General features: G+C 40.1%; 8 non-coding genes across 8 annotated transcripts; all 8 read right to left on the bottom strand.

The window, feature by feature from the left end:
• Positions 1-392: 392 nt before the first annotated feature.
• On the bottom strand, positions 393-511 carry LOC120042939. The gene has a single exon (XR_005476263.1). It is a non-coding gene; the product is annotated as a 5S ribosomal RNA (ribosomal RNA).
• Positions 512-1659: 1148 nt separating this feature from the next.
• Positions 1660-1778, bottom strand: LOC120042938. Its single transcript, XR_005476262.1, has one exon. It is a non-coding gene; the product is annotated as a 5S ribosomal RNA (ribosomal RNA).
• Positions 1779-2926: 1148 nt separating this feature from the next.
• LOC120042937 lies at positions 2927-3045 on the bottom strand. Its single transcript, XR_005476261.1, has one exon. It is a non-coding gene; the product is annotated as a 5S ribosomal RNA (ribosomal RNA).
• Positions 3046-4173: 1128 nt separating this feature from the next.
• Positions 4174-4292, bottom strand: LOC120042969. Its single transcript, XR_005476289.1, has one exon. It is a non-coding gene; the product is annotated as a 5S ribosomal RNA (ribosomal RNA).
• Positions 4293-5439: 1147 nt separating this feature from the next.
• Positions 5440-5558, bottom strand: LOC120042964. The gene has a single exon (XR_005476287.1). It is a non-coding gene; the product is annotated as a 5S ribosomal RNA (ribosomal RNA).
• Positions 5559-13540: 7982 nt separating this feature from the next.
• LOC120042959 lies at positions 13541-13659 on the bottom strand. Its single transcript, XR_005476282.1, has one exon. It is a non-coding gene; the product is annotated as a 5S ribosomal RNA (ribosomal RNA).
• Positions 13660-14799: 1140 nt separating this feature from the next.
• LOC120042948 lies at positions 14800-14918 on the bottom strand. The gene has a single exon (XR_005476271.1). It is a non-coding gene; the product is annotated as a 5S ribosomal RNA (ribosomal RNA).
• A 1127-nt stretch (positions 14919-16045) lies between these two features.
• LOC120042936 lies at positions 16046-16164 on the bottom strand. The gene has a single exon (XR_005476260.1). It is a non-coding gene; the product is annotated as a 5S ribosomal RNA (ribosomal RNA).
• Between the last annotated feature and the right edge of the window lie 9214 nt (positions 16165-25378).

Genomic DNA, 25378 nt, shown 5'->3' with positions numbered 1-25378 from the left:
TGGACATCCAATCGTGTTGTTTTTATATTAATAAAAAAGGTTTATTTTGAGAGCGAAAACCTGCAGAAACAGGGACGAACGGGGAAAAGTAAATGGAGAAAAGGGGGAATTTGGGGGGGGGGGGGGGGGGGATCAGGCAAAACATTGAAGGGATTTTACAGGGCCCTAACGGACTACAGACATTGACAGTCTCCTAGCCTAAAAACAAATGCTGAATGTACTTCCTACATTTTGAGGGAAACGCACTGTCCATTATTTGATTTGATCAGGGCAGGGCAGGGAAGCACTAACAAACTGCATTTAGTCCAATAAAAGACATGATATTATTAGGGCGATAAATAAAAGGCAGTTGCTCCACGCATGACACAAGAGAACCCTCTACTGGAGCAAAAAGCTTACAGCACCTGGTATTCCCAGGCGGTCTCCCATCCAAGTACTAACCAGGCCCGACCCTGCTTAGCTTCCGAGATCGGACGAGATCGGGCGTATTCAGGCTGGTATGGCCGTAAGCGAAGGGCAAACTCTTGGTACACTATATAAAGGCAATGTGTCGCTCACTCATCGGGAGACAGAGGAATGTCCACGTTGTGACTCAACACACTGAAAAAGCTCAAACCTTGCTTACATTTCCAGGCCATATATTTCACTCTTGGGGGGGGGGGGGCATATCCTATGTTGACACTTATGACAACTTCATGGACTAGGGCCCTATAAAATACGGCACGGAATCCAGACATTCAAACAGAAATTCAACATTATTCAAAAATGTTTTGAACTAAGGAGGAAGTCAACTAAATCCCTTCAACTTGTTAGAAAATGCATTCATTTGCCCAAGTGAATCATAAGACATGAACAAAATGCATCAGTGATTCGTATTTCTACGCAACTTTCAGAAACGGCACAGGACTGCCCAGTTTCTGTGCGCATGCGTGCGGAGCGCGCGCATGTCTACACTTTGTGTAGCCGTTAGCTTATGAGGCTAATGATATAACCTTCTTCTGGTAGAAAAGGAAAGGCTTCCCCCAAAACCTTCTCAATTAAAAGTTAACTGCAAAGTAGCCTATGCCAGCCTGGCAGAATTATATCATGATTATTTGCATCAATCCAGTGGCCATTTGTTTTGCAAACTCCGCAATAACACGAGCGCTACAACACGAGCGCTACAGCAACACCGCTTAACCAAACTAAGGTCTCTTCCTGGCGCACACTTGCGTTTAAGGGTAACTACAAAAGTGGTCTCCTGATAGGGTTTAAACATTGTCATGGACATCCAATCGTGTTGTTTTTATATTAATAAAAAAGGTTTATTTTGAGAGCGAAAACCTGCAGAAACAGGGACGAACGGGGAAAAGTAAATGGAGAAAAGGGGGAATTTGGGGGGGGGGGGGGGGGGGGGGGATCAGGCAAAACATTGAAGGGATTTTACAGGGCCCTAACGGACTACAGACATTGACAGTCTCCTAGCCTAAAAACAAATGCTGAATGTACTTCCTACATTTTGAGGGAAACGCACTGTCCATTATTTGATTTGATCAGGGCAGGGCAGGGAAGCACTAACAAACTGCATTTAGTCCAATAAAAGACATGATATTATTAGGGCGATAAATAAAAGGCAGTTGCTCCACGCATGACACAAGAGAACCCTCTACTGGAGCAAAAAGCTTACAGCACCTGGTATTCCCAGGCGGTCTCCCATCCAAGTACTAACCAGGCCCGACCCTGCTTAGCTTCCGAGATCGGACGAGATCGGGCGTATTCAGGCTGGTATGGCCGTAAGCGAAGGGCAAACTCTTGGTACACTATATAAAGGCAATGTGTCGCTCACTCATCGGGAGACAGAGGAATGTCCACGTTGTGACTCAACACACTGAAAAAGCTCAAACCTTGCTTACATTTCCAGGCCATATATTTCACTCTTGGGGGGGGGGGGGCATATCCTATGTTGACACTTATGACAACTTCATGGACTAGGGCCCTATAAAATACGGCACGGAATCCAGACATTCAAACAGAAATTCAACATTATTCAAAAATGTTTTGAACTAAGGAGGAAGTCAACTAAATCCCTTCAACTTGTTAGAAAATGCATTCATTTGCCCAAGTGAATCATAAGACATGAACAAAATGCATCAGTGATTCGTATTTCTACGCAACTTTCAGAAACGGCACAGGACTGCCCAGTTTCTGTGCGCATGCGTGCGGAGCGCGCGCATGTCTACACTTTGTGTAGCCGTTAGCTTATGAGGCTAATGATATAACCTTCTTCTGGTAGAAAAGGAAAGGCTTCCCCCAAAACCTTCTCAATTAAAAGTTAACTGCAAAGTAGCCTATGCCAGCCTGGCAGAATTATATCATGATTATTTGCATCAATCCAGTGGCCATTTGTTTTGCAAACTCCGCAATAACACGAGCGCTACAACACGAGCGCTACAGCAACACCGCTTAACCAAACTAAGGTCTCTTCCTGGCGCACACTTGCGTTTAAGGGTAACTACAAAAGTGGTCTCCTGATAGGGTTTAAACATTGTCATGGACATCCAATCGTGTTGTTTTTATATTAATAAAAAAGGTTTATTTTGAGAGCGAAAACCTGCAGAAACAGGGACGAACGGGGAAAAGTAAATGGAGAAAAGGGGGAATTTGGGGGGGGGGGGGGGGGGGGGGGATCAGGCAAAACATTGAAGGGATTTTACAGGGCCCTAACGGACTACAGACATTGACAGTCTCCTAGCCTAAAAACAAATGCTGAATGTACTTCCTACATTTTGAGGGAAACGCACTGTCCATTATTTGATTTGATCAGGGCAGGGCAGGGAAGCACTAACAAACTGCATTTAGTCCAATAAAAGACATGATATTATTAGGGCGATAAATAAAAGGCAGTTGCTCCACGCATGACACAAGAGAACCCTCTACTGGAGCAAAAAGCTTACAGCACCTGGTATTCCCAGGCGGTCTCCCATCCAAGTACTAACCAGGCCCGACCCTGCTTAGCTTCCGAGATCGGACGAGATCGGGCGTATTCAGGCTGGTATGGCCGTAAGCGAAGGGCAAACTCTTGGTACACTATATAAAGGCAATGTGTCGCTCACTCATCGGGAGACAGAGGAATGTCCACGTTGTGACTCAACACACTGAAAAAGCTCAAACCTTGCTTACATTTCCAGGCCATATATTTCACTCTTGGGGGGGGGGGGCATATCCTATGTTGACACTTATGACAACTTCATGGACTAGGGCCCTATAAAATACGGCACGGAATCCAGACATTCAAACAGGAATTCAACATTATTCAAAAATTTTGAACTAAGGAGGAAGTCAACTAAATCCCTTCAACTTGTTAGAAAATGCATTCATTTGCCCAAGTGAATCATAAGACATGAACAAAATGCATCAGTGATTCGTATTTCCACGCAACTTTCAGAAACGGCACAGGACTGCCCAGTTTCTGTGCGCATGCGTGCGGAGCGCGCGCATGTCTACACTTTGTGTAGCCGTTAGCTTATGAGGCTAATGATATAACCTTCTTCTGGTAGAAAAGGAAAGGCTTCCCCCAAAACCTTCTCAATTAAAAGTTAACTGCAAAGTAGCCTATGCCAGCCTGGAAGAATTATATCATGATTATTTGCATCAATCCAGTGGCCATTTGTTTTGCAAACTCCGCAATAACACGAGCGCTACAGCAACACCGCTTAACCAAACTAAGGTCTCTTCCTGGCGCACACTTGCGTTTAAGGGTAACTACAAAAGTGGTCTCCTGATAGGGTTTAAACATTGTCATGGACATCCAATCGTGTTGTTTTTATATTAATAAAAAAGGTTTATTTTGAGAGCGAAAACCTGCAGAAACAGGGACGAACGGGGAAAAGTAAATGGAGAAAAGGGGGAATTTGGGGGGGGGGGGGGGGGGGGATCAGGCAAAACATTGAAGGGATTTTACAGGGCCCTAACGGACTACAGACATTGACAGTCTCCTAGCCTAAAAACAAATGCTGAATGTACTTCCTACATTTTGAGGGAAACGCACTGTCCATTATTTGATTTGATCAGGGCAGGGCAGGGAAGCACTAACAAACTGCATTTAGTCCAATAAAAGACATGATATTATTAGGGCGATAAATAAAAGGCAGTTGCTCCACGCATGACACAAGAGAACCCTCTACTGGAGCAAAAAGCTTACAGCACCTGGTATTCCCAGGCGGTCTCCCATCCAAGTACTAACCAGGCCCGACCCTGCTTAGCTTCCGAGATCGGACGAGATCGGGCGTATTCAGGCTGGTATGGCCGTAAGCGAAGGGCAAACTCTTGGTACACTATATAAAGGCAATGTGTCGCTCACTCATCGGGAGACAGAGGAATGTCCACGTTGTGACTCAACACACTGAAAAAGCTCAAACCTTGCTTACATTTCCAGGCCATATATTTCACTCTTGGGGGGGGGGGGGCATATCCTATGTTGACACTTATGACAACTTCATGGACTAGGGCCCTATAAAATACGGCACGGAATCCAGACATTCAAACAGAAATTCAACATTATTCAAAAATGTTTTGAACTAAGGAGGAAGTCAACTAAATCCCTTCAACTTGTTAGAAAATGCATTCATTTGCCCAAGTGAATCATAAGACATGAACAAAATGCATCAGTGATTCGTATTTCTACGCAACTTTCAGAAACGGCACAGGACTGCCCAGTTTCTGTGCGCATGCGTGCGGAGCGCGCGCATGTCTACACTTTGTGTAGCCGTTAGCTTATGAGGCTAATGATATAACCTTCTTCTGGTAGAAAAGGAAAGGCTTCCCCCAAAACCTTCTCAATTAAAAGTTAACTGCAAAGTAGCCTATGCCAGCCTGGCAGAATTATATCATGATTATTTGCATCAATCCAGTGGCCATTTGTTTTGCAAACTCCGCAATAACACGAGCGCTACAACACGAGCGCTACAGCAACACCGCTTAACCAAACTAAGGTCTCTTCCTGGCGCACACTTGCGTTTAAGGGTAACTACAAAAGTGGTCTCCTGATAGGGTTTAAACATTGTCATGGACATCCAATCGTGTTGTTTTTATATTAATAAAAAAGGTTTATTTTGAGAGCGAAAACCTGCAGAAACAGGGACGAACGGGGAAAAGTAAATGGAGAAAAGGGGGAATTTGGGGGGGGGGGGGGGGGGGGGGATCAGGCAAAACATTGAAGGGATTTTACAGGGCCCTAACGGACTACAGACATTGACAGTCTCCTAGCCTAAAAACAAATGCTGAATGTACTTCCTACATTTTGAGGGAAACGCACTGTCCATTATTTGATTTGATCAGGGCAGGGCAGGGAAGCACTAACAAACTGCATTTAGTCCAATAAAAGACATGATATTATTAGGGCGATAAATAAAAGGCAGTTGCTCCACGCATGACACAAGAGAACCCTCTACTGGAGCAAAAAGCTTACAGCACCTGGTATTCCCAGGCGGTCTCCCATCCAAGTACTAACCAGGCCCGACCCTGCTTAGCTTCCGAGATCGGACGAGATCGGGCGTATTCAGGCTGGTATGGCCGTAAGCGAAGGGCAAACTCTTGGTACACTATATAAAGGCAATGTGTCGCTCACTCATCGGGAGACAGAGGAATGTCCACGTTGTGACTCAACACACTGAAAAAGCTCAAACCTTGCTTACATTTCCAGGCCATATATTTCACTCTTGGGGGGGGGGGCATATCCTATGTTGACACTTATGACAACTTCATGGACTAGGGCCCTATAAAATACGGCACGGAATCCAGACATTCAAACAGGAATTCAACATTATTCAAAAAAATTTGAACTAAGGAGGAAGTCAACTAAATCCCTTCAACTTGTTAGAAAATGCATTCATTTGCCCAAGTGAATCATAAGACATGAACAAAATGCATCAGTGATTCGTATTTCCACGCAACTTTCAGAAACGGCACAGGACTGCCCAGTTTCTGTGCGCATGCGTGCGGAGCGCGCGCATGTCTACACTTTGTGTAGCCGTTAGCTTATGAGGCTAATGATATAACCTTCTTCTGGTAGAAAAGGAAAGGCTTCCCCCAAAACCTTCTCAATTAAAAGTTAACTGCAAAGTAGCCTATGCCAGCCTGGCAGAATTATATCATGATTATTTGCATCAATCCAGTGGCCATTTGTTTTGCAAACTCCGCAATAACACGAGCGCTACAACACGAGCGCTACAGCAACACCGCTTAACCAAACTAAGGTCTCTTCCTGGCGCACACTTGCGTTTAAGGGTAACTACAAAAGTGGTCTCCTGATAGGGTTTAAACATTGTCATGGACATCCAATCGTGTTGTTTTTCTATTAATAAAAAAGGTTTATTTTGAGAGCGAAAACCTGCAGAAACAGGGACGAACGGGGAAAAGTAAATGGAGAAAAGGGGGAATTTGGGGGGGGGGGGGGGGGGGGGGGTCAGGCAAAACATTGAAGGGATTTTACAGGGCCCTAACGGACTACAGACATTGACAGTCTCCTAGCCTAAAAACAAATGCTGAATGTACTTCCTACATTTTGAGGGAAACGCACTGTCCATTATTTGATTTGATCAGGGCAGGGCAGGGAAGCACTAACAAACTGCATTTAGTCCAATAAAAGACATGATATTATTAGGGCGATAAATAAAAGGCAGTTGCTCCACGCATGACACAAGAGAACCCTCTACTGGAGCAAAAAGCTTACAGCACCTGGTATTCCCAGGCGGTCTCCCATCCAAGTACTAACCAGGCCCGACCCTGCTTAGCTTCCGAGATCGGACGAGATCGGGCGTATTTTTTTTTTTTTTTTTTTTTATTATAAAAAAGTTTCAATTACAATATTTTATCAAATGTACAATACACAAAAACCGAGACTAACATAGGCAGGTGAACAATTCACCCCCTATCAAATCAAAGAACTCAAATAAATAAAATACAACAAAAACTAATAAAAGCCTAACATAAATTCCAATCTCACAAAAACAGGCATGTTGAAATCAACTCCCGAACAACTATGAAAACCAATAAATTAATAAACATACCAATACTTTCAAAAATTATAAGTGATTCTTCCACCATCCACGTTTGAAATCAACCCACTCCCCTCCACAAAAGCTTCATCAAAACATTCCTTTCCATAACAATAAAACATATCTATATGCTTCTTTAACAATACTACAAAAATATCCCACACCCTTACCTTCTTCCCCTCAAAAAAAGCATAATTCCTCCTACAAAAAATAGCATACCTCAAGAAACTCAAAACAACATTCAACAAACCCACATTAACACCCTCACATTTACCAGACACGCCAAATAACACCAATTCATCCCACACATATTTTTTCAAAATATCACCCCCCCAGTTTCTATGAATCATTCCCTTTACTTTACAAAATAAATCTTTTAACTCCTTACATTCCACAAACAAATGCATTAAATTTTCCGGTGACTCGCCACATAAGTCACATTCTCTATTTATTTCCCTATTGATTTGATGTAAAACCACTTTTGTATATATACGATTATGCCTTATTTTAAAATCGTTACTTTCACATTCCATACTATTATATTTTACATTTAAAGTTTTCCATATCTTTTTTACGTCCAAAGTCGGAAAAATTCCTTTCCAAACTTTCTCCGCAGCTGGCCTTTTCACATTTTTCTCTACCATTATTTTATAGAATCTTTTCACTGGGATACTAGATAAATGAGCCTTCTCCTTACTGTTACCAATAAACAAATTTGGAAAGACAAATAAATCTTCCCTAACAACTTCACTATTTATTAAATCCACCCATTTACTTGGTATACTGTCTTTTATCTTCTCATACATATTTCTCACTGTTCCCCTACCCACCTCTACATCCCATTCATGGATGGTATCAAAAATAGCTTCCTCAGGAAAAAAACCTGGAATTACCTCATATGTGTAATCTTTTATTTGTCTAAGACCTGCACTCATGAATACTTCACTATATAACACCTTTTCTTTGTACTTAAGTTTCTCATTCAGAAAAACAGGATGATTCATAATTAGGTCAATATGCCCACACTCATAATACACATTAGGCAACAACTCTGCCCATGCATTTAACACTTCTTTATAAAAATCTGGTACCTTTTCACACATTTTCCTTTTAAGACCCATCAACAAACCATTATCTTCACATCCACCACTCTCATCTAAATAGACTTTGAAAAAATGTTTCCAGCCATAATCTAAGCTGTCATACAAATATTTCTTTACTATTTTTATCCTAATAGCTTTTCTTTTAACATCAAAATCTACAAGTTTTAAACCTCCATCATCATAGTCTGCTATCAATGTTTTCTGCGCAATTCTAACACCTTTACCATCCCATATAAAATTAGACACCACATTATTCAATTCATTTAGAACCCACTCTGGCATGTCTAGAACTCCCAAAACATACACAAGTTTAGATGATACCAAAGCATTTACTACAATTATTTTACCTTTTAACTTTAATTTTCTATTTTTCCAGAAATTCAAAGTTTGCTTGATTTTATTGAGGATCCCTATCCAAGTTATATCCCTTGCCTCTTTCTCCTCTACACCAATATGTACTCCCAGCACCTTCATAAAATCCTTAGCTACCTTAAATGGAATCTCACACTTATTTGCATTGATATCCCCAAACAACATAATTTCCGTCTTCTCTATATTAACTTCAGCCCCCGATGCCTTACAATAGATATCTATGATTTTCATAATGCTTTCAATGCTACCTACATCCTTCACAGTAAAAGTAGTGTCATCAGCGTACTGATGTATAACACTGACACCACCACCTGGGATTCCAACACCCCTCACCTCTTTGTCTCCAAGTATTAAAACAGCTAAAGGTTCCGTAGAAACACTGTACAACAGAGCTGACAAAGGACAACCCTGCCTTACTGACCTCTCTATAGGGAAAGTATCTGTTAACACTCCGTTACATTTAACACAACTTTTTGCTCCACTATACAACAAGTTAATCCAAGATACAAATTTTGGCCCAAAACCAAACCTCTCCAAAGTCTGTAGTAGAAAACTATGTTCCACTTTATCAAAAGCTTTCTTAAAATCTAAACTTAAAACTATACCACCTTCATTTTTTATTTGATTAACAACATCTCTAATTGTACAAATTACATCGGCAACATCTCTTCCGGGTATTCCGTAGGCTTGTGTTGATGTAATAATACTTCCAATCACCATTTTCATCCTATTAGCCAAAACTTTAGTCAGTATTTTATAATCTGAATTCAGAAGACTAATAGGCCTATAATTTTCTAACTTTAACCTACTGCCTCTATTTTTAAACAAGATGGTTAACATACCAATTGACATAGACTCAGGGATTTCCTTATTCTCTTCCATATACTGAAAAACCTTCAATAAAATGGGTGCCAAAATATCCACAAACGCTTTATAGAATTCATTTGTTAAACCATCCAAACCTGGACTTTTATTTCCTTGAGTGTTCTCAATTGCTTTCTTGATTTCCACAATTGAAATATCTTCATCACACATCATTCTATCTGCCTGAGATACTTTGGCACTGATTTTCTCCAACACTTTTGCAACACACACTTTGTCCACATCATTCTTTTTATAAAGATTTCTGTAAAAGGATTCAACTGAATCTAAGATGTCAACAAAATCATTTACCTTTACACCTTTTTCATTTTCTAATTCTACAATATAACTCTTAAATTTCTTTCGTTTTTCAAGCCCCAGAAAAAAGGAAGTACATTTCTCTCCCTCCAAGGCGTACTGTGCCTTACTCCTAACAATAGCCCCTAAACATTTCTTTTTTTCATAAAACCCTAGCTCTGCATGGATTTTCAAATAGTTCACAACATCATAGTCTGGATCAGCATCAGCCTTTTCAAGTTCATGTAACATCCTATTTCTAAGCATTTTTTCTTTCTGCTTATCTAAACGGTTACGATTTTTAGAGTACCTAATACTCCTGTTTTTTACTTTAACTTTCACTTCCTCCCACCATAAACACACATTCTCTTTTAACAGTACATTAGACATTTCATCCTCGATACATTCAACAATTTCCTTTTTATAACTTTCTTCCTTTAACAGACTGGCATTTAAACACCAGACACCTCCCCCCCTCATCTCCACAGCAAAACCTATCTGAAATGACATTACTGCATGATCACTGTATGCTGTAAAATTATATGTCATCTTCTGAACCTGCTGTACCACATCTACCTTTGCTAAACATAAATCAATTCTACTTTGTTTTAGTTCATTTAACACCACCTGCCTTCTCGAAAACTCTCTTCTATTTACATTTTCAGCCCTCCATATATCTACAAGATTTTCCTTATTCATTAATTCCCGTAAAGCATTTCTAGACGAATCATGTCTGAAACTATCACATCTCGAGACATCCATTCTAGTACACTTCACGTTAAAATCTCCTACTAGTATACAGTTCTCTGAACACAGTGTTCTTAGGTTATTAAACATATCTCTCCTTTCCGCTTCAATATTCGAAGCATAAACATTAATTAGACGAAAAATGACATTTTGCACTTCAAACTCAATAACAATAATTCTTCCCTGATTATCTGCATATACCTGCTTGACATTTTTAACCACATCATTTTTTACCAAAATAGCCACTCCACATGTTTTATCACTTCCGTGACTACAAAAAATGAGCTCAGACCATTTGCTCTTAATTTCCAGCATTTTGGCGTCCGTCCAATTAGTCTCTTGAAAACACCACATGTCCGTTTCAACAGACACCAAAACCTGCTCCAATTTGTTCATATTTCTTAAACTGTTGCCATTTAGTGATGCAACTCTAATCATTGTTAATATATGCAGAAATATAGCCAAAAACAAACATGTCATTTCAAAATAGACTTTTTCTTTTTTCCAGATCCCGTCACCTCCTTAGCTTTCACTAATGCTCTCTTATTTCTAGCAAACCGCTGAAAATCCTCAATATCTATTTCTTCGTCTGACTCCTGACTTGTACTTGTAAGGGGAGCAACATCCAAGCCTTTTGTAAAACATTCTTTAACAGTGCCATCAACTCCAGTGGACCCAGCCCTCTCCTTGGTTTCATTTTCACACAGGTTTAAAGCTGGTTCAGGCACCTGAGAAGCACCCTGCACCATCTCTACCTGTGTATCCAATTTACCAATCATGTGCTGCTGCTCCACCTTGTCAGCAGCAGAGACCAAGACTGCGTCTCGAGTACTGCCAGAAGGCATTACATACTCTCCAAGCATATCTATAGCTGTCTCTGGAATCACCTGCGACACACTTTCCATATCACTCTCTTCCTCCCCCTCCATAGTCTCACTCCTCTCAACCTCTTCTTCAGTAATGAGGTCCAGTGTTTGCAGAAATAAGACATCCTTTTCCTTCTTACATTTACATCTGTCCTTAGGTCTGTCACACCTTCTACACATATCACCGATGTTCGAACATTCTCTGGCATAATGTCCTTGTTCACCACATTTATGACATACAAATTCTGGACATTCTTTGAGTATGTGTCCCGGTTGAATACATAGTCTACATACCTTCACTTGGTTATCGTGGATCACTCGGAAATATTCAAATCCTTCTACAGTGTTGAATTTGGTTGAGTAAGGTAATGATTGCACACTGTCCGTAAACTTCACCTTACAAAATCTCGTCCCGTCCACAATGTCCGTTCCTGGCCACATCCTCCTCTTGATTGGTGTTGTTGCGTTCACATTCCATCCTTGTAATTTGTCATGTATTTCCTCATCCTTAATATATGCCGGCATGTTCAAAAAGGACACCACAAGTTCATCATTTCCCAGTTCTTTCGCCATTATTTGGCAGCTCTTTATTTTTAGCCCGTCTAGTAGTCTTTCTTTTCCTTTCGCGTGTGACATGGTTATTTCGTACTTATTTCTGTCCTTCATTCTACATCCCAATATCATTCCACATACTTCTTTTATTCCTCTCAGCAATTCCATCGTTGTTATTTTTTCTTCTCCAATAACTTCCACGTTCACCGTCAATTCTTTCTCATATTTTCTTCTCCTCAACTCTTCATTCGACGCTCTTTTTTCTCCGTTGTCCATTCTCATTGTTGTTGTTATTCTTGATGTCGAAGCCATTGTATCCGTCCAATTATTTTACTTAGAATCCCCCAGACAGCTCACGCCGTTGGGGGATAAAAACGCAAATATTTACAAAGAAAATAAGCTACACTCCCCACACAAACTTCCAAACTTAAAGTATATAAACCAGCAAAACCAAAAACGATTTTCTCTCTACAAACAATTCACAAACAATCCAACACCTGCTGCTCACTCACTTCCTGAAACTTCCAAAAAGGGGCGTATTCAGGCTGGTATGGCCGTAAGCGAAGGGCAAACTCTTGGTACACTATATAAAGGCAATGTGTCGCTCACTCATCGGGAGACAGAGGAATGTCCACGTTGTGACTCAACACACTGAAAAAGCTCAAACCTTGCTTACATTTCCAGGCCATATATTTCACTCTTGGGGGGGGGGGGGCATATCCTATGTTGACACTTATGACAACTTCATGGACTAGGGCCCTATAAAATACGGCACGGAATCCAGACATTCAAACAGAAATTCAACATTATTCAAAAATGTTTTGAACTAAGGAGGAAGTCAACTAAATCCCTTCAACTTGTTAGAAAATGCATTCATTTGCCCAAGTGAATCATAAGACATGAACAAAATGCATCAGTGATTCGTATTTCTACGCAACTTTCAGAAACGGCACAGGACTGCCCAGTTTCTGTGCGCATGCGTGCGGAGCGCGCGCATGTCTACACTTTGTGTAGCCGTTAGCTTATGAGGCTAATGATATAACCTTCTTCTGGTAGAAAAGGAAAGGCTTCCCCCAAAACCTTCTCAATTAAAAGTTAACTGCAAAGTAGCCTATGCCAGCCTGGCAGAATTATATCATGATTATTTGCATCAATCCAGTGGCCATTTGTTTTGCAAACTCCGCAATAACACGAGCGCTACAACACGAGCGCTACAGCAACACCGCTTAACCAAACTAAGGTCTCTTCCTGGCGCACACTTGCGTTTAAGGGTAACTACAAAAGTGGTCTCCTGATAGGGTTTAAACATTGTCATGGACATCCAATCGTGTTGTTTTTATATTAATAAAAAAGGTTTATTTTGAGAGCGAAAACCTGCAGAAACAGGGACGAACGGGGAAAAGTAAATGGAGAAAAGGGGGAATTTGGGGGGGGGGGGGGGGGGCGGATCAGGCAAAACATTGAAGGGATTTTACAGGGCCCTAACGGACTACAGACATTGACAGTCTCCTAGCCTAAAAACAAATGCTGAATGTACTTCCTACATTTTGAGGGAAACGCACTGTCCATTATTTGATTTGATCAGGGCAGGGCAGGGAAGCACTAACAAACTGCATTTAGTCCAATAAAAGACATGATATTATTAGGGCGATAAATAAAAGGCAGTTGCTCCACGCATGACACAAGAGAACCCTCTACTGGAGCAAAAAGCTTACAGCACCTGGTATTCCCAGGCGGTCTCCCATCCAAGTACTAACCAGGCCCGACCCTGCTTAGCTTCCGAGATCGGACGAGATCGGGCGTATTCAGGCTGGTATGGCCGTAAGCGAAGGGCAAACTCTTGGTACACTATATAAAGGCAATGTGTCGCTCACTCATCGGGAGACAGAGGAATGTCCACGTTGTGACTCAACACACTGAAAAAGCTCAAACCTTGCTTACATTTCCAGGCCATATATTTCACTCTTGGGGGGGGGGGGGCATATCCTATGTTGACACTTATGACAACTTCATGGACTAGGGCCCTATAAAATACGGCACGGAATCCAGACATTCAAACAGAAATTCAACATTATTCAAAAATGTTTTGAACTAAGGAGGAAGTCAACTAAATCCCTTCAACTTGTTAGAAAATGCATTCATTTGCCCAAGTGAATCATAAGACATGAACAAAATGCATCAGTGATTCGTATTTCTACGCAACTTTCAGAAACGGCACAGGACTGCCCAGTTTCTGTGCGCATGCGTGCGGAGCGCGCGCATGTCTACACTTTGTGTAGCCGTTAGCTTATGAGGCTAATGATATAACCTTCTTCTGGTAGAAAAGGAAAGGCTTCCCCCAAAACCTTCTCAATTAAAAGTTAACTGCAAAGTAGCCTATGCCAGCCTGGCAGAATTATATCATGATTATTTGCATCAATCCAGTGGCCATTTGTTTTGCAAACTCCGCAATAACACGAGCGCTACAACACGAGCGCTACAGCAACACCGCTTAACCAAACTAAGGTCTCTTCCTGGCGCACACTTGCGTTTAAGGGTAACTACAAAAGTGGTCTCCTGATAGGGTTTAAACATTGTCATGGACATCCAATCGTGTTGTTTTTATATTAATAAAAAAGGTTTATTTTGAGAGCGAAAACCTGCAGAAACAGGGACGAACGGGGAAAAGTAAATGGAGAAAAGGGGGAATTTGGGGGGGGGGGGGGGATCAGGCAAAACATTGAAGGGATTTTACAGGGCCCTAACGGACTACAGACATTGACAGTCTCCTAGCCTAAAAACAAATGCTGAATGTACTTCCTACATTTTGAGGGAAACGCACTGTCCATTATTTGATTTGATCAGGGCAGGGCAGGGAAGCACTAACAAACTGCATTTAGTCCAATAAAAGACATGATATTATTAGGGCGATAAATAAAAGGCAGTTGCTCCACGCATGACACAAGAGAACCCTCTACTGGAGCAAAAAGCTTACAGCACCTGGTATTCCCAGGCGGTCTCCCATCCAAGTACTAACCAGGCCCGACCCTGCTTAGCTTCCGAGATCGGACGAGATCGGGCGTATTCAGGCTGGTATGGCCGTAAGCGAAGGGCAAACTCTTGGTACACTATATAAAGGCAATGTGTCGCTCACTCATCGGGAGACAGAGGAATGTCCACGTTGTGACTCAACACACTGAAAAAGCTCAAACCTTGCTTACATTTCCAGGCCATATATTTCACTCTTGGGGGGGGGGGGGCATATCCTATGTTGACACTTATGACAACTTCATGGACTAGGGCCCTATAAAATACGGCACGGAATCCAGACATTCAAACAGGAATTCAACATTATTCAAAAATTTTGAACTAAGGAGGAAGTCAACTAAATCCCTTCAACTTGTTAGAAAATGCATTCATTTGCCCAAGTGAATCATAAGACATGAACAAAATGCATCAGTGATTCGTATTTCCACGCAACTTTCAGAAACGGCACAGGACTGCCCAGTTTCTGTGCGCATGCGTGCGGAGCGCGCGCATGTCTACACTTTGTGTAGCCGTTAGCTTATGAGGCTAATGATATAACCTTCTTCTGGTAGAAAAGGAAAGGCTTCCCCCAAAACCTTCTCAATTAAAAGTTAACTGCAAAGTAGCCTATGCCAGCCTGGAAGAATTATATCATGATTATTTGCATCAATCCAGTGGCCATTTGTTTTGCAAACTCCGCAATAACACGAGCGCTACAGCAACACCGCTTAACCAAACTAAGGTCTCTTCCTGGCGCACACTTGCGTTTAAGGGTAACTACAAAAGTGGTCTCCTGATAGGGTTTAAACATTGTCATGGACATCCAATCGTGTTGTTTTTATATTAATAAAAAAGGTTTATTTTGAGAGCGAAAACCTGCAGAAACAGGGACGAACGGGGAAAAGTAAATGGAGAAAAGGGGGAATTTGGGGGGGGGGGGGGGGGGATCAGGCAAAACATTGAAGGGATTTTACAGGGCCCTAACGGACTACAGACATTGACAGTCTCCTAGCCTAAAAACAAATGCTGAATGTACTTCCTACATTTTGAGGGAAACGCACTGTCCATTATTTGATTTGATCAGGGCAGGGCAGGGAAGCACTAACAAACTGCATTTAGTCCAATAAAAGACATGATATTATTAGGGCGATAAATAAAAGGCAGTTGCTCCACGCATGACACAAGAGAACCCTCTACTGGAGCAAAAAGCTTACAGCACCTGGTATTCCCAGGCGGTCTCCCATCCAAGTACTAACCAGGCCCGACCCTGCTTAGCTTCCGAGATCGGACGAGATCGGGCGTATTCAGGCTGGTATGGCCGTAAGCGAAGGGCAAACTCTTGGTACACTATATAAAGGCAATGTGTCGCTCACTCATCGGGAGACAGAGGAATGTCCACGTTGTGACTCAACACACTGAAAAAGCTCAAACCTTGCTTACATTTCCAGGCCATATATTTCACTCTTGGGGGGGGGGGGGCATATCCTATGTTGACACTTATGACAACTTCATGGACTAGGGCCCTATAAAATACGGCACGGAATCCAGACATTCAAACAGAAATTCAACATTATTCAAAAATGTTTTGAACTAAGGAGGAAGTCAACTAAATCCCTTCAACTTGTTAGAAAATGCATTCATTTGCCCAAGTGAATCATAAGACATGAACAAAATGCATCAGTGATTCGTATTTCTACGCAACTTTCAGAAACGGCACAGGACTGCCCAGTTTCTGTGCGCATGCGTGCGGAGCGCGCGCATGTCTACACTTTGTGTAGCCGTTAGCTTATGAGGCTAATGATATAACCTTCTTCTGGTAGAAAAGGAAAGGCTTCCCCCAAAACCTTCTCAATTAAAAGTTAACTGCAAAGTAGCCTATGCCAGCCTGGCAGAATTATATCATGATTATTTGCATCAATCCAGTGGCCATTTGTTTTGCAAACTCCGCAATAACACGAGCGCTACAACACGAGCGCTACAGCAACACCGCTTAACCAAACTAAGGTCTCTTCCTGGCGCACACTTGCGTTTAAGGGTAACTACAAAAGTGGTCTCCTGATAGGGTTTAAACATTGTCATGGACATCCAATCGTGTTGTTTTTATATTAATAAAAAAGGTTTATTTTGAGAGCGAAAACCTGCAGAAACAGGGACGAACGGGGAAAAGTAAATGGAGAAAAGGGGGAATTTGGGGGGGGGGGGGGGGGGGGGGGGATCAGGCAAAACATTGAAGGGATTTTACAGGGCCCTAACGGACTACAGACATTGACAGTCTCCTAGCCTAAAAACAAATGCTGAATGTACTTCCTACATTTTGAGGGAAACGCACTGTCCATTATTTGATTTGATCAGGGCAGGGCAGGGAAGCACTAACAAACTGCATTTAGTCCAATAAAAGACATGATATTATTAGGGCGATAAATAAAAGGCAGTTGCTCCACGCATGACACAAGAGAACCCTCTACTGGAGCAAAAAGCTTACAGCACCTGGTATTCCCAGGCGGTCTCCCATCCAAGTACTAACCAGGCCCGACCCTGCTTAGCTTCCGAGATCGGACGAGATCGGGCGTATTTTTTTTTTTTTTTTTTTTTTTATTATAAAAAAGTTTCAATTACAATATTTTATCAAATGTACAATACACAAAAACCGAGACTAACATAGGCAGGTGAACAATTCACCCCCTATCAAATCAAAGAACTCAAATAAATAAAATACAACAAAAACTAATAAAAGCCTAACATAAATTCCAATCTCACAAAACAGGCATGTTGAAATCAACTCTCCGAACAACTATGAAAACCAATAAATTAATAAACATACCAATACTTTCAAAAATTATAAGTGATTCTTCCACCATCCACGTTTGAAATCAACCCACTCCCCTCCACAAAAGCTTCATCAAAACATTCCTTTCCATAACAATAAAACATATCTATATGCTTCTTTAACAATACTACAAAAATATCCCACACCCTTACCTTCTTCCCCTCAAAAAAAGCATAATTCCTCCTACAAAAAATAGCATACCTCAAGAAACTCAAAACAACATTCAACAAACCCACATTAACACCCTCACATTTACCAGACACGCCAAATAACACCAATTCATCCCACACATATTTTTTCAAAATATCACCCCCCCAGTTTCTATGAATCATTCCCTTTACTTTACAAAATAAATCTTTTAACTCCTTACATTCCACAAACAAATGCATTAAATTTTCCGGTGACTCACCACATAAGTCACATTCTCTATTTATTTCCCTATTGATTTGATGTAAAACCACTTTTGTATATATACGATTATGCCTTATTTTAAAATCGTTACTTTCACATTCCATACTATTATATTTTACATTTAAAGTTTTCCATATCTTTTTTACGTCCAAAGTCGGAAAAATTCCTTTCCAAACTTTCTCCGCAGCTGGCCTTTTCACATTTTTCTCTACCATTATTTTATAGAATCTTTTCACTGGGATACTAGATAAATGAGCCTTCTCCTTACTGTTACCAATAAACAAATTTGGAAAGACAAATAAATCTTCCCTAACAACTTCACTATTTATTAAATCCACCCATTTACTTGGTATACTTTCTTTTATCTTCTCATACATATTTCTCACTGTTCCCCTACCCACCTCTACATCCCATTCATGGATGGTATCAAAAATAGCTTCCTCAGGAAAAAAACCTGGAATTACCTCATATGTGTAATCTTTTATTTGTCTAAGACCTGCACTCATGAATACTTCACTATATAACACCTTTTCTTTGTACTTAAGTTTCTCATTCAGAAAAACAGGATGATTCATAATTAGGTCAATATGCCCACACTCATAATACACATTAGGCAACAACTCTGCCCATGCATTTAACACTTCTTTATAAAAATCTGGTACCTTTTCACACATTTTCCTTTTAAGACCCATCAACAAACCATTATCTTCACATCCACCACTCTCATCTAAATAGACTTTGAAAAAATGTTTCCAGCCATAATCTAAGCTGTCATACAAATATTTCTTTACTATTTTTATCCTAATAGCTTTTCTTTTAACATCCAAATCTACAAGTTTTAAACCTCCATCATCATAGTCTGCTATCAATGTTTTCTGCGCAATTCTAACACCTTTACCATCCCATATAAAATTAGACACCACATTATTCAATTCATTTAGAACCCACTCTGGCATGTCTAGAACTCCCAAAACATACACAAGTTTAGATGATACCAAAGCATTTACTACAATTATTTTACCTTTTAACTTTAATTTTCTATTTTTCCAGAAATTCAAAGTTTGCTTGATTTTATTGAGGATCCCTGTCCAAGTTATATCCCTTGCCTCTTTCTCCTCTACACCAATATGTACTCCCAGCACCTTCATAAAATCCTTAGCTACCTTAAATGGAATCTCACACTTATTTGCATTGATATCCCCAAAGAACATAATTTCCGTCTTCTCTATATTAACTTCAGCCCCCGATGCCTTACAATAGATATCTATGATTTTCATAATGCTTTCAATGCTACCTACATCCTTCACAGTAAAAGTAGTGTCATCAGCGTACTGATGTATAACACTGACACCACCACCTGGGATTCCCACACCCCTCACCTCTTTGTCTCCAAGTATTAAAACAGCTAAAGGTTCCTGTAGAAACACTGTACAACAGAGCTGACAAAGGACAACCCTGCCTTACTGACCTCTCTATAGGGAAAGTATCTGTTAACACTCCGTTACATTTAACACAACTTTTTGCTCCACTATACAACAAGTTAATCCAAGATACAAATTTTGGCCCAAAACCAAACCTCTCCAAAGTCTGTAGTAGAAAACTATGTTCCACTTTATCAAAAGCTTTCTTAAAATCTAAACTTAAAACTATACCACCTTCATTTTTCATTTGATTAACAACATCTCTAATTGTACAAATTACATCGGCAACATCTCTTCCGGGTATTCCGTAGGCTTGTGTTGATGTAATAATACTTCCAATCACCATTTTCATCCTATTAGCCAAAACTTTAGTCAGTATTTTATAATCTGAATTCAGAAGACTAATAGGCCTATAATTTTCTAACTTTAACCTACTGCCTCTATTTTTAAACAAGATGGTTAACATACCAATTGACATAGACTCAGGGATTTCCTTATTCTCTTCCATATACTGAAAAACCTTCAATAAAATGGGTGCCAAAATATCCACAAAAGCTTTATAGAATTCATTTGTTAAACCATCCAAACCTGGACTTTTATTTCCTTGAGTGTTCTCAATTGCTTTCTTGATTTCCACAATTGAAATATCTTCATCACACATCATTCTATCTGCCTGAGATACTTTGGCACTGATTTTCTCCAACACTTTTGCAACACACACTTTGTCCACATCATTCTTTTTATAAAGATTTCTGTAAAAGGATTCAACTGAATCTAAGATGTCAACAAAATCATTTACCTTTACACCTTTTTCATTTTCTAATTCTACAATATAACTCTTAAATTTCTTTCGTTTTTCAAGCCCCAGAAAAAAGGAAGTACATTTCTCTCCCTCCAAGGCGTACTGTGCCTTACTCCTAACAATAGCCCCTAAACATTTCTTTTTTTCATAAAACCCTAGCTCTGCATGGATTTTCAAATAGTTCACAACATCATAGTCTGGATCAGCATCAGCCTTTTCAAGTTCATGTAACATCCTATTTCTAAGCATTTTTTCTTTCTGCTTATCTAAACGGTTACGATTTTTAGAGTACCTAATACTCCTGTTTTTTACTTTAACTTTCACTTCCTCCCACCATAAACACACATTCTCTTTTAACAGTACATTAGACATTTCATCCTCGATACATTCAACAATTTCCTTTATATAACTTTCTTCCTTTAACAGACTGGCATTTAAACACCAGACACCTCCCCCCCTCATCTCCACAGCAAAACCTATCTGAAATGACATTACTGCATGATCACTGTATGCTGTAAAATTATATGTCATCTTCTGAACCTGCTGTACCACATCTACCTTTGCTAAACATAAATCAATTCTACTTTGTTTTAGTTCATTTAACACCACCTGCCTTCTCGAAAACTCTCTTCTATTTACATTTTCAGCCCTCCATATATCTACAAGATTTTCCTTATTCATTAATTCCCGTAAAGCATTTCTAGACGAATCATGTCTGAAACTATCACATCTCGAGACATCCATTCTAGTACACTTCACGTTAAAATCTCCTACTAGTATACAGTTCTCTGAACACAGTGTTCTTAGGTTATTAAACATATCTCTCCTTTCCGCTTCAATATTCGAAGCATAAACATTAATTAGACGAAAAATGACATTTTGCACTTCAAACTCAATAACAATAATTCTTCCCTGATTATCTGCATATACCTGCTTGACATTTTTAACCACATCATTTTTTACCAAAATAGCCACTCCACATGTTTTATCACTTCCGTGACTACAAAAAATGAGCTCAGACCATTTGCTCTTAATTTCCAGCATTTTGGCGTCCGTCCAATTAGTCTCTTGAAAACACCACATGTCCGTTTCAACAGACACCAAAACCTGCTCCAATTTGTTCATATTTCTTAAACTGTTGCCATTTAGTGATGCAACTCTAATCATTGTTAATATATGCAGAAATATAGCCAAAAACAAACATGTCATTTCAAAATAGACTTTTTCTTTTTTCCAGATCCCGTCACCTCCTTAGCTTTCACTAATGCTCTCTTATTTCTAGCAAACCGCTGAAAATCCTCAATATCTATTTCTTCGTCTGACTCCTGACTTGTACTTGTAAGGGGAGCAACATCCAAGCCTTTTGTAAAACATTCTTTAACAGTGCCATCAACTCCAGTGGACCCAGCCCTCTCCTTGGTTTCATTTTCACACAGGTTTAAAGCTGGTTCAGGCACCTGAGAAGCACCCTGCACCATCTCTACCTGTGTATCCAATTCACCAATCATGTGCTGCTGCTCCACCTTGTCAGCAGCAGAGACCAAGACTGCGTCTCGAGTACTGCCAGAAGGCATTACATACTCTCCAAGCATATCTATAGCTGTCTCTGGAATCACCTGCGACACACTTTCCATATCACTCTCTTCCTCCCCCTCCATAGTCTCACTCCTCTCAACCTCTTCTTCAGTAATGAGGTCCAGTGTTTGCAGAAATAAGACATCCTTTTCCTTCTTACATTTACATCTGTCCTTAGGTCTGTCACACCTTCTACACATATCACCGATGTTCGAACATTCTCTGGCATAATGTCCTTGTTCACCACATTTATGACATACAAATTCTGGACATTCTTTGAGTATGTGTCCCGGTTGAATACATAGTCTACATACCTTCACTTGGTTATCGTGGATCACTCGGAAATATTCAAATCCTTCTACAGTGTTGAATTTGGTTGAGTAAGGTAATGATTGCACACTGTCCGTAAACTTCACCTTACAAAATCTCGTCCCGTCCACAATGTCCGTTCCTGGCCACATCCTCCTCTTGATTGGTGTTGTTGCGTTCACATTCCATCCTTGTAATTTGTCATGTATTTCCTCATCCGTAATATATGCCGGCATGTTCAAAAAGGACACCACAAGTTCATCATTTCCCAGTTCTTTCGCCATTATTTGGCAGCTCTTTATTTTTAGCCCGTCTAGTAGTCTTTCTTTTCCTTTCGCGTGTGACATGGTTATTTCGTACTTATTTCTGTCCTTCATTCTACATCCCAATATCATTCCACATACTTCTTTTATTCCTCTCAGCAATTCCATCGTTGTTATTTTTTCTTCTCCAATAACTTCCACGTTCACCGTCAATTCTTTCTCATATTTTCTTCTCCTCAACTCTTCATTCGACGCTCTTTTTTCTCCGTTGTCCATTCTCATTGTTGTTGTTATTTTTGATGTCGAAGCCATTGTATCCGTCCAATTATTTTACTTAGAATCCCCCAAACAGCTCACGCCGTTGGGGGATAAAAACGCAAATATTTACAAAGAAAATAAGCTACACTCCCCACACAAACTTCCAAACTTAAAGTATATAAACCAGCAAAACCAAAAACGATTTTCTCTCTACAAACAATTCACAAACAATCCAACACCTGCTGCTCACTCACTTCCTGAAACTTCCAAAAAGGGGCGTATTCAGGCTGGTATGGCCGTAAGCGAAGGGCAAACTCTTGGTACACTATATAAAGGCAATGTGTCGCTCACTCATCGGGAGACAGAGGAATGTCCACGTTGTGACTCAACACACTGAAAAAGCTCAAACCTTGCTTACATTTCCAGGCCATATATTTCACTCTTGGGGGGGGGGGCATATCCTATGTTGACACTTATGACAACTTCATGGACTAGGGCCCTATAAAATACGGCACGGAATCCAGACATTCAAACAGGAATTCAACATTATTCAAAAAATTTTGAACTAAGGAGGAAGTCAACTAAATCCCTTCAACTTGTTAGAAAATGCATTCATTTGCCCAAGTGAATCATAAGACATGAACAAAATGCATCAGTGATTCGTATTTCCACGCAACTTTCAGAAACGGCACAGGACTGCCCAGTTTCTGTGCGCATGCGTGCGGAGCGCGCGCATGTCTACACTTTGTGTAGCCGTTAGCTTATGAGGCTAATGATATAACCTTCTTCTGGTAGAAAAGGAAAGGCTTCCCCCAAAACCTTCTCAATTAAAAGTTAACTGCAAAGTAGCCTATGCCAGCCTGGAAGAATTATATCATGATTATTTGCATCAATCCAGTGGCCATTTGTTTTGCAAACTCCGCAATAACACGAGCGCTACAGCAACACCGCTTAACCAAACTAAGGTCTCTTCCTGGCGCACACTTGCGTTTAAGGGTAACTACAAAAGTGGTCTCCTGATAGGGTTTAAACATTGTCATGGACATCCAATCGTGTTGTTTTTCTATTAATAAAAAAGGTTTATTTTGAGAGCGAAAACCTGCAGAAACAGGGACGAACGGGGAAAAGTAAATGGAGAAAAGGGGGAATTTGGGGGAATTTGGGGGGGGGGGGGGGGGGGGGATCAGGCAAAACATTGAAGGGATTTTACAGGGCCCTAACGGACTACAGACATTGACAGTCTCCTAGCCTAAAAACAAATGCTGAATGTACTTCCTACATTTTGAGGGAAACGCACTGTCCATTATTTGATTTGATCAGGGCAGGGCAGGGAAGCACTAACAAACTGCATTTAGTCCAATAAAAGACATGATATTATTAGGGCGATAAATAAAAGGCAGTTGCTCCACGCATGACACAAGAGAACCCTCTACTGGAGCAAAAAGCTTACAGCACCTGGTATTCCCAGGCGGTCTCCCATCCAAGTACTAACCAGGCCCGACCCTGCTTAGCTTCCGAGATCGGACGAGATCGGGCGTATTTTTTTTTTTTTTTTTTTTTATCTTTTATTATGAAAAAAACACATAATATTTACAACATTCAATCAATAATAAAAAAGGATGAACAATTCATCCTTTTACAAAATCAAAAAATAAAAAATAAATAAAATAAAACCTATTAAAAAACACAATCATCCACTAAATCCACTTAATAATGAAATACAAGTTTCCCATTTGACAGAATTTCAATAAAAGTACTCCCCCACACAAACAATTTTTCAAAATTTCCTCCACCGTATCTATATATTATCTCTATATCTCTCTCTAATATGCTCCTAAAAAAACCTTCCACACTCACAATTTTCCCTTCATAATGACCTAAATTTCTTCTTAATCTTATCGCATATCTAGCATGACTTAGTATAAAATTCACCAAATTAAAATTTAAAACTTTACTTTTCCCATTTACACCAAAAAGAAACAACCTCCTCCACTCCACCCCAGTAAAAATCTCTTCTCCCCAATGTTTTACTAAAAGCCCTTTTAAAAACTCGTGAAAGTCTTTCAACCTACTACATTCAATAAAAAAGTGCATCAAATTTTCCACCCCCGTACCACAAATATCGCATTCTCTTTTAATATCCCTATTTATTTGATGCAAAACCACATTTGTAAAAATCCTATTATGTTTCAATTTAAAATCATTGTCTTCACATTCTATAAAATTATATTTTACATTTACATTCTTCCATATTGATTTTACATCCATGTTTGGAAACACCCTAGACCACACTTTCTCCGCAGCAGGACTTTTTATCTCTTTTAAAATACATTTTCTATAAACCATTTTAACTTTTAGCCCTGATAAATCATGTTTCTCCCCATTACTTTCATAATATAAAACTGGTAAAGCCCTAGATCTTTTGACCACCTCTTTGTTTATTAAAATCACCCACTCCCCGGGAATACATCCTAATATTTTCTTGTACATATTCTCCACAGTAGTTTTACTTATTTCTTCATCTACTTCAACCACATTGTCATATATAGCCTGAAATGGAAGAAACCCAGGAATTACCTCATATGCTATGTCACCTATCTGCCTCATCCCAGCCCTCATAAAATATTTACAAAACAACATCATATTATTGCACTTTATCTTTGGATTTAAAAAT

The sequence above is a fragment of the Salvelinus namaycush genome, unplaced genomic scaffold, assembly GCF_016432855.1.
Source record: "Salvelinus namaycush isolate Seneca unplaced genomic scaffold, SaNama_1.0 Scaffold819, whole genome shotgun sequence".
NCBI classification, from domain to species: domain Eukaryota; kingdom Metazoa; phylum Chordata; class Actinopteri; order Salmoniformes; family Salmonidae; genus Salvelinus; species Salvelinus namaycush.
Note: the sequence above shows the minus strand (reverse complement) of the source record. Positions and strands in the feature narration are given on the sequence as shown.